This window comes from Ovis canadensis, chromosome 15, assembly GCF_042477335.2.
Source record: "Ovis canadensis isolate MfBH-ARS-UI-01 breed Bighorn chromosome 15, ARS-UI_OviCan_v2, whole genome shotgun sequence".
NCBI lineage: Eukaryota > Metazoa > Chordata > Mammalia > Artiodactyla > Bovidae > Ovis > Ovis canadensis.
Window position 1 is genome coordinate 55733115 of NC_091259.1, and position 15946 is coordinate 55749060.

At 41.3% G+C, this 15946-nt stretch overlaps 1 protein-coding gene and 1 pseudogene across 2 annotated transcripts in view; both read right to left on the minus strand.

Annotated features, from left to right (window-relative positions):
- Window positions 1–7378, minus strand: LOC138420300 (tripartite motif-containing protein 5-like; annotated as a pseudogene).
- Window positions 6956–15946, minus strand: part of LOC138420299 (tripartite motif-containing protein 5-like) — a 27267-nt gene continuing 18276 nt past the window's right edge. For both annotated transcript variants that reach the window (XR_011445944.1, XR_011445946.1), the window contains exons 7-9: window positions 14158–14384; window positions 13647–13828; window positions 6956–7439 (exon numbers count right to left, since the gene is read on the minus strand). The gene's annotated coding sequence lies outside the window, so the exon portion shown is untranslated. The remainder of the gene's footprint in view (window positions 7440–13646; window positions 13829–14157; window positions 14385–15946) is intronic.

A 15946-nucleotide genomic window follows, 5' to 3' on the forward strand; every position in this document is an offset into this window, starting at 1 on the left:
CATTAGTAGATAAGCAAACGTGTCTTCGATGCACATATATCAAGAGAATACAAAGAAGTGAGTGTGAATCTAAGAAAGTTCAAGAGTTTGGCCATCACAGAGTTATGGGAGCACTGCATTGCCCAGGATTGAAATATGGAAACATTTTCTGAGTAAAGGAACATGAAGAGAGTTTATAGATGAGAATTCCTTGCTTTGTGATATTGACAAATAAGACAACATCAGTATTATAGTCTAGGAAATCTCTAATACAATGGGGAGGAACACTCAGAGAGAGGGTTTAGATCAAGGGACCTGAGGAAGAAGACTCATCAAAAGCATCATATTCAAACTGAACATATTTTTTAACCCTCTAATCCAGTAGCTATATTTAGGTTGATATCTCCAGTAAACATATTGACAATTTCCCTTGTTTTCAAACAGAAACTTCATCTTATATCCATGCTGTTTGCCACCATATACACCCAGGATCCAGGTAGCTTTTTCTGACACATCTTCCTCCCAGTGATTATTCTGTGATGTGATGACTGGGGAGCCCAGGACACCATAATCGCCAAAATCATCATTCTTATGTATATTTGGTTCCAAATTGCACAGATATCTCAACTGCTTCTTGTCCTCAGAAATGGCAAGGTCCTAGCAAGAAGGTTCAGGAACATGTGAACTGTGGAGAAATCACAGGGTTGGCTTAGGGCTACGATGTAGGTTTATTTGTAACCCTGTAAAAGGGACCTTTAAAAAAACTTGAATGGAAAGGTAGTATGTTTCTCTGTGTGTGTGTGTGTGTGTGTGTGTGTGTGTGTGTTGGGAGTGGAAACAGACATCTTAAAATATGAGACCTAATAGAAGATGAAAGCATCCAAAAGATGATGAAAACAGGGTGGCTTGATGATCTTGTGATGTTTCCTTACCCCAGTAGCGTTGCACATCTGTCAGCCCTGAAATAATAATAATAAACCATAATGTTACATATAAACAAGGGAGTCAGCTCTGCAATCTGTTTTTTTTGAGGTTAGGGGAAGGGCTGAGGTGAGGTACTGAAGTGATGAAAGAGAAGATGAGCAAACACTTGGTCACTTCCCATAAATAGGACCACATCGTCAGATACAAAGTATCTGGGCTTTGCTGTCTCTATCCACATCTAGAAATTGGAGCCTCCTCCCCGTTTTACCCCCATCACAAGAATTCCACAGACACCCACTTAGGTAACACTCCTCACCGTTATACACTTGCTGAATGTCTGTGAGATCAAGAGCTGAACACATTCTCCTCTGTCCCTTGGGGAGAGTTCTGGGCTTCTTCAGGGTTAAGGTTTCACTCCTAGGGAAGACAAAGATTGACCCCCACACGACTGACTTCTTGTTCCCCTAAAACTAGTGACTTTCACTCCACTGATGCGCTGAACTGTCCTGGGAAAGGAGAGACTGGACACCTGACTTTTGGCGCCAGAAGGAATGTGTTAATGTCCACCTTCCTAGTTACCCTCCGTGCGACCTGGGACTGTAGTGACCTGTCAGAAGGACAGTTTCTTCCTTCTTTAGTGAGGTCATTAACTTCTCCCTCTCTAGCTCCTAGAAAGCATATGAAATTATTTGAAATAATATTTTGGCAACACAAAAACTTAATTTGTGGAAAAATCCCTGCATAGATACATGTTCTAGGGAGGTGTCAGAAAGTTAGGGAGCAGAACCTGGCACCCAAGTGTTTGAGACATACCAGGTATGAAAACACTGTCTAGAGAGTCCCCAGATCTTCAAAGTCTGCTCCCCAAAACAGAGGCTCTCAGAATACCCCGACATCCAGGTTCTTTGGGAATAATGGCAAACCCTTGAGAAACAGGACATTAGGAATACTAAAGCAACAGTGGTTGACATTTCATGTGTTTGTAACAATCTTGCTGTCACCATGTACACGTGCAAATTCAAACACAAGGATGCTACCTTTCCATTCTCCCTTCTAGACTATGTGAGGAAGAAGGAGCAATTGTTTGCAGCACAGCCATAACAGTCTTTGATATTCAAGTCTGTTTTTGGACATCTAATCAGAAAGATATAGAAGGGCCAAGTCTCTTCTATACCCAAGGCAAAATTCAAATATAAAGGAGTTGTCTCCAGTTTGGGTGCTTGAGAAGACATGACTCTCCCAAGGTAATTCAAGCACCTACTAAATATGAAAGCTGAGTTGCATAAGGACACCAAGTGTGCATTAAATATTTGAGGTCACAGGAGTCTGTTATTGCAACGTCTTATTCCGATTATGGTACAGACTAAACTCTATGACTTTCAATGACCGCAATTATCTACAGTAGAAGTTGGTCCATTCTTAATCATTAGGAAAAATTTAGCCTTGATTTGTGAACAGAAATTGAAGGGAAATCTGTATACCATTTTTTCTGCCTTGACCATTATTTTCCTCTAATTGGCCACCAGATAAATCTAGCCAGTGGTTTTAATTATTTTTATTCCATAAATGGACTATCTCTGATCTCCCACACGTACCTTTTCATGATGTCGTTCACATCCTAGTAAGGAAAAAAACATAAGTCAAGAAGTAATAGGTCCTCCCACTTAGAAAGCTTCATTATATTCCCACCAGCCCCTGACTGTGTGAATAGGATGGTCTCAATGTGAGAGCAAAAATAAAGACAAGAGCAAGGCCATTCATTCTAGAAGACCCTTGTAACGGTGTCACATTTTCAACAAAGGTGAAATAACTTTGACACCTGTAAAAGCAGGAGGCTTTTAGTATGTGCTGATGAGAGAACATAAAAACCAACATATTCACTTTCCTGCAAAGGCATAAGATGTCCCATGAGGCTATTTGAATATTTAATGGCTCTTTAACATATTCAACAAAAGTATCAAGTATTATACTATTATTTGCCAAGCTTTAAGTCACGCTTTGGAGAATCAACTATGAATACATAATGCTAATATTCCTAAAGCTATTTACATGGCTTTTATGAGGCTGGAAGTAAACAAATGTCTTAATGTACGTTTTTCATGCGTCTCTAGCCTCATTTTACACACTATCCGTGATCTCTTTCACTCCCTTAACTTCAGCATAACACACACAGTTGATTTCCAAATCTTTACTTTTACTCAGTTTTGACTCTTCAGTTCAGTTCAGTTCAGTTCAATCGCTCAGTCCTGTCTAACTCTTTGCAACCCCATGAATCACAGCACGCCAGGCCTCCCTGTCCATCACCAAATCCCGGAGTTCACTCAGACTCAAGTCCATCAAGTCAGTGATGCCATCCAGCCATCTCATCCTCTGTCGCCCCCTTCTCCTCCAGCCCCCCAGTCCCTCCCAGCATCAGAGTCTTTTCCAATGAGTCAATTCTTCTCATGAGGTGGTCAAAGTATTGGAGTTTCAGCTTTAGCATTGGACCTTCCAAAGAACAACCAGGACTGATCTCCTTCAGAATGGACTGGTTGCGTCTCCTTGCAGTCAAGGGACCATCAAGAGTCTTCTCCAAAACCACAGTTCAAAAGCATCAATTCTTCGGCTCTCAGCCTTCTTCACAGTCTAACTCTCACATCCATACATGACCACAGGAAAAACCATAGACTTGACTAGACGGACCTTTGTTAGCAAAGCAATGTCTCTGATTTTCAATACGCTATCTAGGTTGGTCATAACTTTCCTTCCAAAGAGTAAGCATCTTTTAATCTTATGGCTGCAATCATCATTTGCAGTCATTTTGGAGCCCCCCAAAATAAAGTCTGACATTATTTCCACTGTTTCCCCATCTATTTCCCATGAAGTGATGGGACCAGATGCCATATCTTCGTTTTCTGAATGTTGAGCTTTAAGCCAACTTTTTCACTCTCCTCTTTCACTTTCAGCAAGAGGCTTTTTAGTTCCTCTTCACTTTCTGCCATAAGGGTGGTGTTATCTACATATCTGAGGTTCTTGATATTTCTCCCGGCAATCTTTGTCTCTTAAATGCTTATTTATCTATTCAGTAAAAAATAAGTCACAAGAATCGGTAATTTAGGACCTTTAATCTGTAACTTACTATTCATCAACTAAACTGTCTCCTCTCTTGTATCCCATTTTCATAATGTTACCAATAAGCACTCAATCATTGTCCTATAACTAGAGCATTTATCTGCACTTTAGTTTGTACTGAGTCAGTTTTGTTCAAGTCCTTAACAGTTTGTAGCCATCTAATCTTCTTAATCATCAGAGATGTTGTTTTCTTTGAGCAGATATTTATCAGTATATTTGGTGTCTTTAATATTAGACTTATTTCCATGTTGCCTAAAACTAGTACAGCAGCTGGGTCCACATACAAAAAACAAAAAATAAAAATCTCTCTACTATTTTTTTTGTATATGACAAAAATCAAATAAAACTGCAATAAGTAGAACCTTTTGTGAATACCGTTACAACTTTAATCAATGCTTAATTTTGAAGCTCCAGCCTTGTCATCAGAATCTGGTCTGTGTATTTCTCCAATCCTATTTACTTCACCTATGTTGACTTTTGGAGAAGGAAATGACAGCCCACTCCAGTATTCTTGCCTGGAGAATTCCATGGACAGAGGAGCCTGGTGGGATATAGTCCATGGGGTTGCAAAGAGTCAGACACGACTGAGCAACTATCATTCATATTGACGTTATTCTCAGTTACTGAAGAAAGCAAAAATCTCCTGACAGAAACTCCAGAAGAAAAGAGAATTTTTCTTCCCCTTATTCTGAAAAGTTCAGATGCTTGCAGGCGTTAGCCTGTAGGATTGAGTGCAATATTTAAAACATCATTGTGTTGTTGCTGGAAGGAAATGAAGTAGTGGTACAGGAAGTTCTATTTTTACTGAAATGAAGTTGGTTATAGTCAGGAGTAGATCATGATGGGAGAGGAAACATTCTAATCATTAGAGCAACTATTAGGAAAAAATGAAAAAAATATACATAGTTAGAAAGTAAGAAAACAATATTTTATACCAGAGATATTTAACACAAAAGAAGCTAGTTGAAGTGAATCAGAAGAATGAAAACTAGCCATATGGAATGCAAATAGAAAAATGATAAATTTAAATATAACCAGATCAATGATTGCATTATTAAATGGCATTGTATTAATACCCCTATTAAAAGGAAGATTTTTTGACCTGATAAAAAGTCACAATTGCCATCTACAGGCCATATATTTTACATTCAATGATACAAGAAGAGTGAAGTTAAAAACAGAGAAAGCTATATATCCTATGAACAGTAAAGCTCAAGTGTTCGTATCACAGACGCTGGGGTTTCTTGCCCAGTGTTACCTGCAGCATCTCCATTGTTGACCCTTTCAGACGATGTTCCACATCTGAGATGAGATTTCTCACCAGCTGGCTCTGCTGGATTAGCACATGCTCAGAGCCTGCCAGGTTACGTAAACCAACATCCTCCTTACGCTTCAGTTTTTGCATTTCCTTCACCTCCTCATATTTAAGGTTCTTTCTCAGTTTTTGAAACACTGCCTTGACATTTTGTCTCTCACGTTGTATTTGATCCTTCAGGAGTAAGAGAAAGAGAGAGAGGAAGACAGGGAGAGAGAAAGGAGGGAAGCAGTGATTAGGGAAGCTCACAGGATAGTTCTTTTCTCTCTACATCACATTTCAAAATAATAGTCCCAAGTCTGCATTGTTGAAGACCACTCACAGCCCAATGGAACCCCTGGCTGTGACTCAGTCTTCACACAGCTGTCCAGGATGCTCGTTCCTTCCTGCATTACTCTTGACTCCCTCCCACCACCTTCTGCTAAGGTTGAACACTGAGGACAGGGGTAAGTGGCTAGTAGGGTTTGACAGAACTACGAAAGTGAAAGTGAACGTCACTCAGTTGTGTCCAACACTTTGCGACCCCAAGGTCTATACAGTCCATGGATTCTCCAGGCTAGAATACTGGAGTGAGTAGCCTATCCCTTCTCCAGGGGATCTTTCCAACCAAGGCATCAAACCTAACCCTAACCCTAACCCCAAGACAGAGCCGTGAGCTATTGCCAAATATCTCCTTCCAAAGAGTCAAGGACAGAAGCACGTGGCGGGAATGGAATAGGAAATTCCCTTGGTATCCTCATGAGAGATGCCCTCTGGTAAATACCTCCCTTCCATTATCTATGTTCATGTGTGATACGTTCCCTTTTTAGCCCACCCCATCAGGGATAGGATGAAGGAAAGGACTAATCAAATGACAACTGTAGGGAAACAAAGAGGAAGGCCGCTACTTGTGACCACCCAAGGTCCTGTCCAAGATATCTAACTCCCTGAGGAAGTGCCTTCTCCTACCTTCCAGGCGGCAAGGTCTGCTCGGACTTTAACTTCCAATTCCTCAGCTTCCAGCTGCTTCTCCCTCAGCTTTTCTAGAGCTTCCTGGAGTTTCTTCTGTGAGAAAAGAACCACACCAGAGTCAAGCTATGGGCTTTCTCAGCATCACTGCAGAAGATAAATGAGAGAAATGAGGCTGATTTCCAAAGAGAATCTACTTTACAAAAACTGTAGAGAACAGCTATTAGAATATGTGACCTGGGAGAAAACCCGAGGTGGGGAATGTATTCTTAAGACTCAAGAGATAGGAGTCAGCATTCTCTCTGCAAAGAAGACTGGTTCTCTTTGCTCTAGAGAAACCTGATCCTGCAGCAGGGAAAAAAATTGCACCTCAGTGTCCTCATTACTCTCCTCATTACCCCATGTCCTCATTACCCTTCTGTTCAAAGTCATCATGAGAGCTTCTTTGGGCATCAGATCTCCACCTACTTCTGACCTAAAGTCTGTGTGTAAGATCATTACTTTGTTATTGGGGGGATTCACAGAAACATCCATCAGCATCAGAAGGTGGGCATAGGATGAAAAGAGATCACAGGCCTTGAGTCTATGGTGACCAGGTAAACAAAGTCCAGTGCAAAGTGGAGATTTCCCCTCAAGTAACACTTTGTGGTCTCTCTTTCCTCCATTCTGCTCTCTCACCTGATAGTCCTGGGCAACCTCTTCCATGAGGAATGTGTGGTGGCCATGGTGCTCCTGGGACCGCTCACAAAGCCAGCAAATGACTTCCCTATCCTCCTCACAGAAGAGCATGAGTTTCTCTCCATGGCGCAGACAGAGATTTCTCTCTTGCTCCACCTCTGGGCTCAGCTTGACCTCTCTGAGCCTCTGTACTATGTTGGCCACATGCCTATTAGGCCTCAAGTTCCCAGGCTCATAACTAATTCTGCACACAGGGCACCTTCTGTCCTCATCTGGGTCATTCATGGACACCATGTTGTTTGCAGTGATGCAGGCTTGGCAGAAGCTGTGGCCACAGTCAAGGCTCAGGGGTTCTGTCAGAAGCTCTAGGCAAATGGGGCACGTCACCTCCTCCTGTAGGCTCACCACAATTCCTGAAGCCATAAGAGTTGCTCAACTGGTCCCACTTGTCCTGACTTCTGAGGGTTCTCTTTCTCAAAGATCCCTGTGTGTTGGAAGGTTAAAAGGGGACCGTGTTAGAAAGACAGAAATGCAAGATACCAGTTGTCAATAAATCAAGTACAGTCCAAGACCAGATTATTGAGGGACAAAAATGAACTGTGAAGATACATGATAAGAAGCTTGGTGACCTGGCAAAAAGGATATTTCATGATACTTTAAAATTTTTTATTTATTTTTTTAATTGAATGAGAATTTTCTCTATGATTCAGGGAACACAAACTAGGACTTTATAGTAACCTAGAGGGGTGGGATGGGGAGGGAGGTTCAAAAGGGAAAGGACATATGTATATCTATAGCTGACTTATGTTGATATTTGGCAGAAACATGGAAAAAGCAAGAGAGTCCAAAGAAACATCTATTTCTGCTTTATTGACTATGCCAAAGCCATTGACTGTGTGGATCACAATAAACAGTGGAAAATTCTGAAAGAGATGGGAATACCAGACCACCTGACCTACCTTTTGAAAAACCTATATGCAGGTCAGGAAGCAACTGTTAGAACTGGACATGGAACAAGACACTGGTTCCAAATAGAAAAAGGAGTACATCAAGGCTGTATGCTGTCACCCTGCTTATTTAACTTCTATGCAGAGTACATCATGAGAAACGCTGGACTGGAAGAAACACAAGCTGGAATCAAGATTGCCAGGAGAAATATCAAGAACCTCAGATATGCAGATGACACCACCCTCATGGCAGAAAGTGAAGAGGAGCTATAAAGCCTCTTGATAAAAGTGAAAGAGGAGAGTGAAAAAGTTGGCCTAAATCTCAACATTCAGAAAACGAATATCATGGCATCCAGTCCCATCATTCATGGGAAATAGATGGCCAAACAGTGGAAACAGTGTCAGACTTTATTTTTTGGGGCTCCAAAATCACTGCAGATGGTGACTGTAGCCATGAAATTAAAAGACACTTACTCCTTGGGAGAAAAGTTATGAGCAACCTAGATAGCATATTCAAAAGCATAGACATTACTTGGCCGGCTAAGGTCTGTCTGGTCAAGGGAATGGTTTTTCCTGTGATCATGTATGGATGTGAGAGTTGGACTGCGAAGAAGGCTGAGTGCCGAAGAATTGATGTTTTTGAACTGTGGTGTTGGAGAAGACTCTTGAGAGTCCCTTGGACTGCAAGGAATTCCAACCAGTCCTTTTTGAAGGAGATCAGCCTTGGGTATTCTTTGGAAGGAATGATGCTAAAGCTGAAACTCCAGTACTTTGGCCACCTCATGCGAAGAGTTGACTCATTGGAAAAGACTCTGATGCTGGGAGGGTTTGGGAGCAGGAGGAGAAGGGGATGACCGAGGATGAGATGGCTGGATGGCATCACCGACTCACTGGACGTGAGTCTGAGTGAACTCCGGGAGTTGGTGATGGACAGGGAGGCCTGGCGTGCTGCGATTCACAGGGTCACAAAGAGTCGGACACGACTAAGGGACTGAACTGAAGTGAACTCAATAGAAATCTGTAAAGACATTTCATAATAATTTTAAATACTTTCCTCTTGATTCATGTTACATGACAAATTATATCCTTATATGTGGAATTATTTTTATTCTTTAATTTTACTAAACAAAAGGATGACCTGACACTTTTTCCACTAAGATCCTTATGGGACCCAACATCTTTCCAAGGCCCGTATATCCTCAGTATCAAAATATCAGTATGACTGTCTCTTGTACTTCAGTAAACTCTCCTTAAGTGTTCTCTTATCACATAGACTTGCTCTGAAGACTTATCACAATGTAATCATTGTCATCATTTGTTGGATGTTTGCAGTGATTTCTCTTATTGTCATGACATAATTTTAATATAGGACAAGATTTCCCAGGGGGCTTAGTGGTAAAGAATCTGGCTGCCTGCCAATACAGGCAATGCAGGTGACCCAGGTTCAATCCCTGGGTTAGGAAGATCCTCTGGAGGAGGAATTGGCAACCCACTCCAGTAATCTTGCTGGGAAAATCCCATGGACAGAGGAGTCTGGCGGGCTTCAGTCCATGAGGTTGCAAAGAGGCGATCACAACTGAGCACACACATATAATATTTGATATGTGTGTCTGTACATGGTGAATGCAAACCCATATTCAGATATGTAAAGAGAAATGGTGACTACAAAGATCACATATCTTCAATACACAGAGTGGAACTAAACCTAATGTGTTAGTGGTCCTTCTTCAGGGGCCTGTCTCCTACCCATTGAGCTAATCAAAGACAAACAAAGGCAAATTCATGGACTGAATTAATATCAAATGCACTGGGGGTGTGGAAGTGAAGAAGTGAAGAGCTGCATATCACTTGGGAGGTACTGGGAAGTCTTAGTGGGTAAACAGAGATTTCCCCTTGGCCTGGAAATAGGTCAAGGATACTGATAGGAGCCCAGAGATGTGTGTGTGTAAGAGGATTATAGGGAGGGAGGTAGTATCAATATACTCAACCAATCACACAAATCAGGTATCTGAAAACATACAAACACAGGTGAAATAAATGTCAGTCTTGAAAAAAAAAAAGTCTCAGTATATTGGGCAAGATTATTCGACTAATTATCACTAATAAGTAACATAGGCTAGAAACTAGACTCATATCCATAAAAAGAAATATGAGTCTAAACAGAAGATTTAAACCACTACTAACTTGATATTCACCTAGAAAGTAATCGTAAATAAAAATTCAGCCTTAGGTGCATATATATATATACTTGTATACATACAAAAGAACAAATGTGGAAAACATTACCAAAAAGTTGCAGATGTTGTTTAGAAATGAAATAACTGGAGAAAATAAGGGTTATCCAAGAATTTCAGTTTGAAAACACAACAGAGAAAGTGCAAACTGAAGAAGACAAAGGAAACATGGAATGATAAAGAAGAAGAAACCTACCAAGTAGAGGAAATGAATTGTGTGCAGAAGACACATCTTCTTGTATGAGTTTGAAAAGTCCAGTGTGGCTGGTGTACAGAAGCCTGCTGGGCTTTCTGCAGCACAAGAGGCTGCAGTGACATCAAACATGACACTTCCCAAATGATGTAACGTTCAGGGACCCGTCTCCAAGAGTCAGGAGAAGTTATCAATGTTTTCCCATGAGAGAGGAGTACGGGCATGACAAGCTCTGCCCTTGGGCTGTGAGATGTTGGATGGACCCAGTGTGCAATTGGGAGGATCAGGTAGGACGCAGGCACAGTTGCTCAGTGGAGAGATGATGATAGCTCGAGCGACAGGGTTATGAAGGAAATGCTGGGCAGCAAGTGAGAGTGAGAGATAAGAAGAGGTATAAGGACAAGACTGGGAGTTGGACTAGATGTGTGGGGACAAGGGGCAACATCAGTCCTGGACTCTTTCTTCCTGTAAAGGTAGTATTGGCTTACTCTACGTTTTGTTATTGTTGTTGTTGTTGGTTTTGTGTTGTGCGTGTATGTGTGTGTGTTTTGTTTTTCTGGGAAGTCTACTGGGTTACAATAAAGTGAAAAGTCAGCAGACTTTTGAGAGGGTAACAGGCAGGAAGGCCAGGGATCTCCAAACAGAGGAAATAGGCTGCAAGTGTCAGACATTGTTTATGTCTCCCTTAAGAGGCAGGAGGAAACACACTACACGTGTCAGAATGTTTTCCTTCTCTATACAAAGTTAAAAGAAGGTTTCTCTTAAAATTCTGTTTTGACATGATGACACCTTGTTCCACCTGAACTTGACTTTTCTCAAACCTTGAGTTTTTCTTATGAAAATGTTTTTCATAAACTATGTTAATGAAACTGTATTTGCTTTGGAATTTGCCTTTCTTCAGACTTCCCTGGCTCAGAGGGTAAAAGTATCTGCCTACAATGCGGGAGGGCAGGGTTCAATCCCTGGGTCAGGAAGATCCCCTGGAGAAGGAAATGGCACCCCATTGCAGTACTCTTGCCTGGAAAATCCCATGGACAGAGAAGCCCTGGTAGGCTACAGTCTGTGGGGTCACAAAGAGTCAACATGACTGTGTGACTTCACTTTCACTCTCAATTTGCCTTTCTTCAAAGTGGTTCCACCTTAGACTAACTTTTGTGTTTTTTTTTTTCTCAATTCTAGGGCAGATAATAGCTCAACAAACCAGTATTCGTATCAATTGTTTTATGGCTGGGGGATGATACACCTCATGCCATCCTATCTCAAAAACGCATAGTGTGGGAGAGGGGCCTGGTGAAACTCCCTCAGCCTTGAGGTGTCTCTCTTATCTGACTAATAGCTTTCTAACAGACATAAAACAGCTTGCTAAAACTAGCAAGAGGGGCGCTATTTCTTCTCCCTTCTGATGTCTATGTCTGAAGCTTTGTCTATCTCTTTTATACTTTAATAAAAATTTGTTAAACAAAAGCTCTGAGAGATCAAGCCTTGTACTAGCCCCAGATTGAATTCCCGTCCTCTGGAGGCCAAGAATCAGGGTGTCTTTCATGGCTCAGCAGCAACCTTTCATCTTAAGGCTACATTTTTGACAGTAAAACTAGTCTGGATGTATTAAGTGCCTTTTGGTAGGTGCACAAGAAAACACGTTAATGAATATCAAGGTCAGGGGTAGACATTATATCATTTTATGGCTAAAGCTTTGCTTAAAATATGGTGCGGGGCCTCCAATTATTTCTCATCCTATTCGAGATCCAGCTACTGCTGAGATGCATCAAGAGCCTTTCAAGAAGGGAGGCTCAGAGCATGCATTCAGACATGAAATGGCAAAATGGATTTTCCTTGCAGTGCTCCAAGGACCTAATATCAAAGCAGCTAGATCCACAAGAGACATGAAGGAACTGGACCTCATACCTGAAGGATGACCCCCCACCACTCTCTAAGCAGTGATACAGGCTTTCCTTGGCAACAGGAGGATAGATGTGGGAACAGGAGTGGCATCTGCCTGATGAAACTTCACATCATTTGACTCCCATAATGGCAGAAGGTTGATCCTTACCTTTGATCTTTTGACTTGGAGCTCATGAAAATACAAACTGAAAACACCTCAGATATAACAGCCAAAGATAAGCATAAATGACATAAAAAGACAATATTTGCACAAAAGGGAAAATAGTAAGATCATAGAGATGACTTTCTTCTTTTGTGGCTGCGGTTCAACTGTTTCTCTAAACATAATATAGCCATCACAAGTTGTGAATGTTATATGAGAAAACTTCACTTTTCCTGAATAGAATTGGAATGTGAAGTTGGGCTTTGTAATATTTCCCAGGAAGTCATCTAATATTATTTAATATAAATACCTTACAATACTAGCAAAGTAAAACCTGAAAAACTAAAGTAACAATTCTAAAACAGTTCTAAAGCCTTGTAGCAATTGGCCTGACAGAGGTGAACTGTATGAGTTCAGAAGACAAGGGTCTAACACTGACTATGCCTGAGAGGGCGACAAGAATAGGTAGCAGAGGTGACTGTCTCCAAAGTCAGCCTTGACGAAATAAGACTTGGTCAGAAGAAGGGAAATCGAGGCGAGGAGAAGAATTTGACTCGCGTCATCTTGTGCCTGAGAAAGGTGGGTGCAGATGAAGCTTCTTTAGGAAGGAGGAAAGGGGGGAATGCAGAGACTCCTCTAAATTACTTTCCATGTGGGTCTCAAAGTGTTGTTATGAGAATACTTCTCTGACATCCTTTGAATGAATGAATGAATGAATGAATACCAATCAAGTAAGATTTTAAAAATAAAAGTTAGATATCACTGTTATTAGAAGTTAGATGCTTCCAGATGTCACTTCTAGAAACTCTTCCCATGTGCTCCCTTGCCTCTGATCTCTTAGCTGAGTTGGCTCTAGGTGGCCGATCCGGCTCAAGGAGAAGGATGAACAGGTTAGGGATGTACGGAAGTGCAGCAGTTCCCTGTGTCTGGACAAGAGAATTCACGAGAGGCTGCAGAGCCTGCCAGATGCCATAGCATCCAGGCAAGCCCAGGCAAGCCTAGGGAATGAGAATGAGTCATGCAGATAAAGAACTGTCTTCAGCAAGGTGCAATTCACACTCACAGAATGGGAAGGAGCTGTGGGTAGATTCAGCCTTGAGAAATAAACATCTCTTCCAGGGAAGAAACAATAAAGTCATTTGCTTTATTCCAACCCTGCTTCTTGTAATAGTTCCCCTCCCCAGACATATCTTCAGTCAGCACTCTCAGCAGGAAGTCTGCAAGTTGGCTTTACCCTCCTTAGAACAGCTTTCACACAACAAATAAAACTCACCCAAGAAGATTTAATTGTTTCTACTGTGTCTCTCAAACTCTGTCCTCTACAAGCCACACAGCTTTCCTCAGACACCAGTGGAGAAGTTGTGATTCCTTGGAGAAGAGTGAAGGCAGGACCCGGGCAGATGTTTTCAGGATTCAGTCACCACATCAAAGGCCTGAGCACCCCTAAGAAGAGTCCTAGTAGAAGGTGAGGGGAAATGAAAGTTAAATTCAAGGGTGTGGAATAAGGGCAGGAAAGGACAAGATAAACTGCAGACCAATGGAAGCTCTCCGAATAGGTTCTATGGGGCAATGACAAGGCTTTTGTGCCTGAGCCTGGTGGGGCAGTGATAGGTTTTTCTATCTCAGCTCTCCTCCTGGAAACTCTTCTGTCTCTTCTATCCTTTGGAAAACTAAATTTACCGAGCAAGTTAATTTCATAGACACCCAATTTGTCTTGTTTCCTTACTAAGAAGCTGTCTGGAGGAAAGAGTAAAGTACGCCCCTTTACCCCAGTGAAGACCCACCTGAGGATTTCCCTGAGGCAGCAACACTGCTGTGCTCTCCCCCGGCCCGCGTCCATAAGCTAAAGTAAGTGAATCTGGCCGGTCGATCCTATTAGGTCATGTTAGAGGAACTGGCTCAACATATCTGAAATCACGCAGGTGGTCGGTCAGAGGGGGACCACAGAGCAGTTGTTCACTGATGCCGACTTTCAGGAGATGGATATGATATGACCAGATTGACACTTTTCCTAAACAGGCGGAGAAAGATGAAAGTGTAGGAGTGTCATTTATTGGTCAATGTCATCTAATATTATTTAACATATAATCCCTATGACCTTAACATCATAATGATAAAGTAGGAAAATTAGTGAGATGGTTAATTTTATGTGTCAACAAGGGGCTTTTCAGGTAGCTCAGTGGTAAAGAATCTGTCTGCCTATTCAGGAGACCCAGGAGACATAGGTTCAATGCCTGTATTGGGACGATCCTCTGGAGTAGGAAATGGCAACCCACTTCAGTATTCTTGCCTGGACAATTTCATGGACAGAGAAGCCTGGCAGGCTACCATCCAAAGGGTGGCAAAGAGTCAGACACAAGTGAGCCCACATGTCAGCAAGACTAGTCACTGGGTGCCCAGATTAGACATTCTTTCTGGGTGGGTCTGTGAGTGTGTTGTTTACAGACAAGATTAGAATTGCAGCTGAAGGCTCAGTAGTTTGCTTTCCCCAAGTTGGTTGGACATCATCCAATTTATTGAAGGAATGAGAGCTAAGATATGAGTATGTGCAAACACATACAGACACAGAAACGGGAAAAAATCCTCCTGAGAATCTCTTGTCAAATCAAAGGTTGTCCAAAGTTAAAGAAACTGGGACTTTTGGGGAACAAGTAGGGATGAGAGCAGATATCCCTGATCCACTTTATTTTTGACTTTGATTCTGTTGGAGTGTTTAAATATTAAGAAGAACCTCTGTAGTGTTCTATAAGGCCTACACCAATTACAAATTTCATCCATACTGTACCAGTGTTCCCTGTTTTTCCTTCCTCCTGACCAACATTTGGTATTTGTGCTATTTATTTTCTCTTTATATTTGTGGTGTTTTTTACTATAGTCATTTTGACACATGTTAGGTGATATTTCTTTGTAGGTTTGATTGTCATCAAACCTGATGATTAGCAATGTTAAGAATTTTTTCATGTGCCTGTTAGAAATCTATGTCTTCTTTAGAAGAATGTCTATTCCAGGCTTCTATCGATTTGTTATTGGGGTCTTGGTGTTTTTTTCTATGAGCTATTCATAAATTTTGATATTAACCCCTAGTGGTCATATCATTTGCAAATATTTTCTCCCTTTCCATATGTTGTCCTTTCCTTTGGCCAATTGTTTTGCTTGTTGTGCAGAAGCTTTTAATTAGGTCTCATTCTTTTTTTGTTTTTGATTTTGCCTCTATTTCTTTTGCCTTAGGAGACAGATTCAAAAACATATTGCAAGGATTTTTTATGAAAAACTGTCTTACCTACATTCTCTTTTAGGAGTTTTATGGTTTCAGGGCTTACATTTAGGGCTTTAATCTATTTTTAATTTACTTTTGTATGCGGTCTGAGGAAATGTTCAAATCTATTCTCTTACATATAGCTGTCCAGTTTTCTCAGCATCCGTTATTGATGAAATTTCAGGACACTTTCTTTAGTCTTTTACTGAGAAGAGAATCTGTAACTGGGAGAAACTGATAGATTTCTATTCTTTTCAGCAGAAGGTGGCTTCATTTCTGGGGTCAGGAACCTCTGTGAGAAAGTGAGTGCCACACAG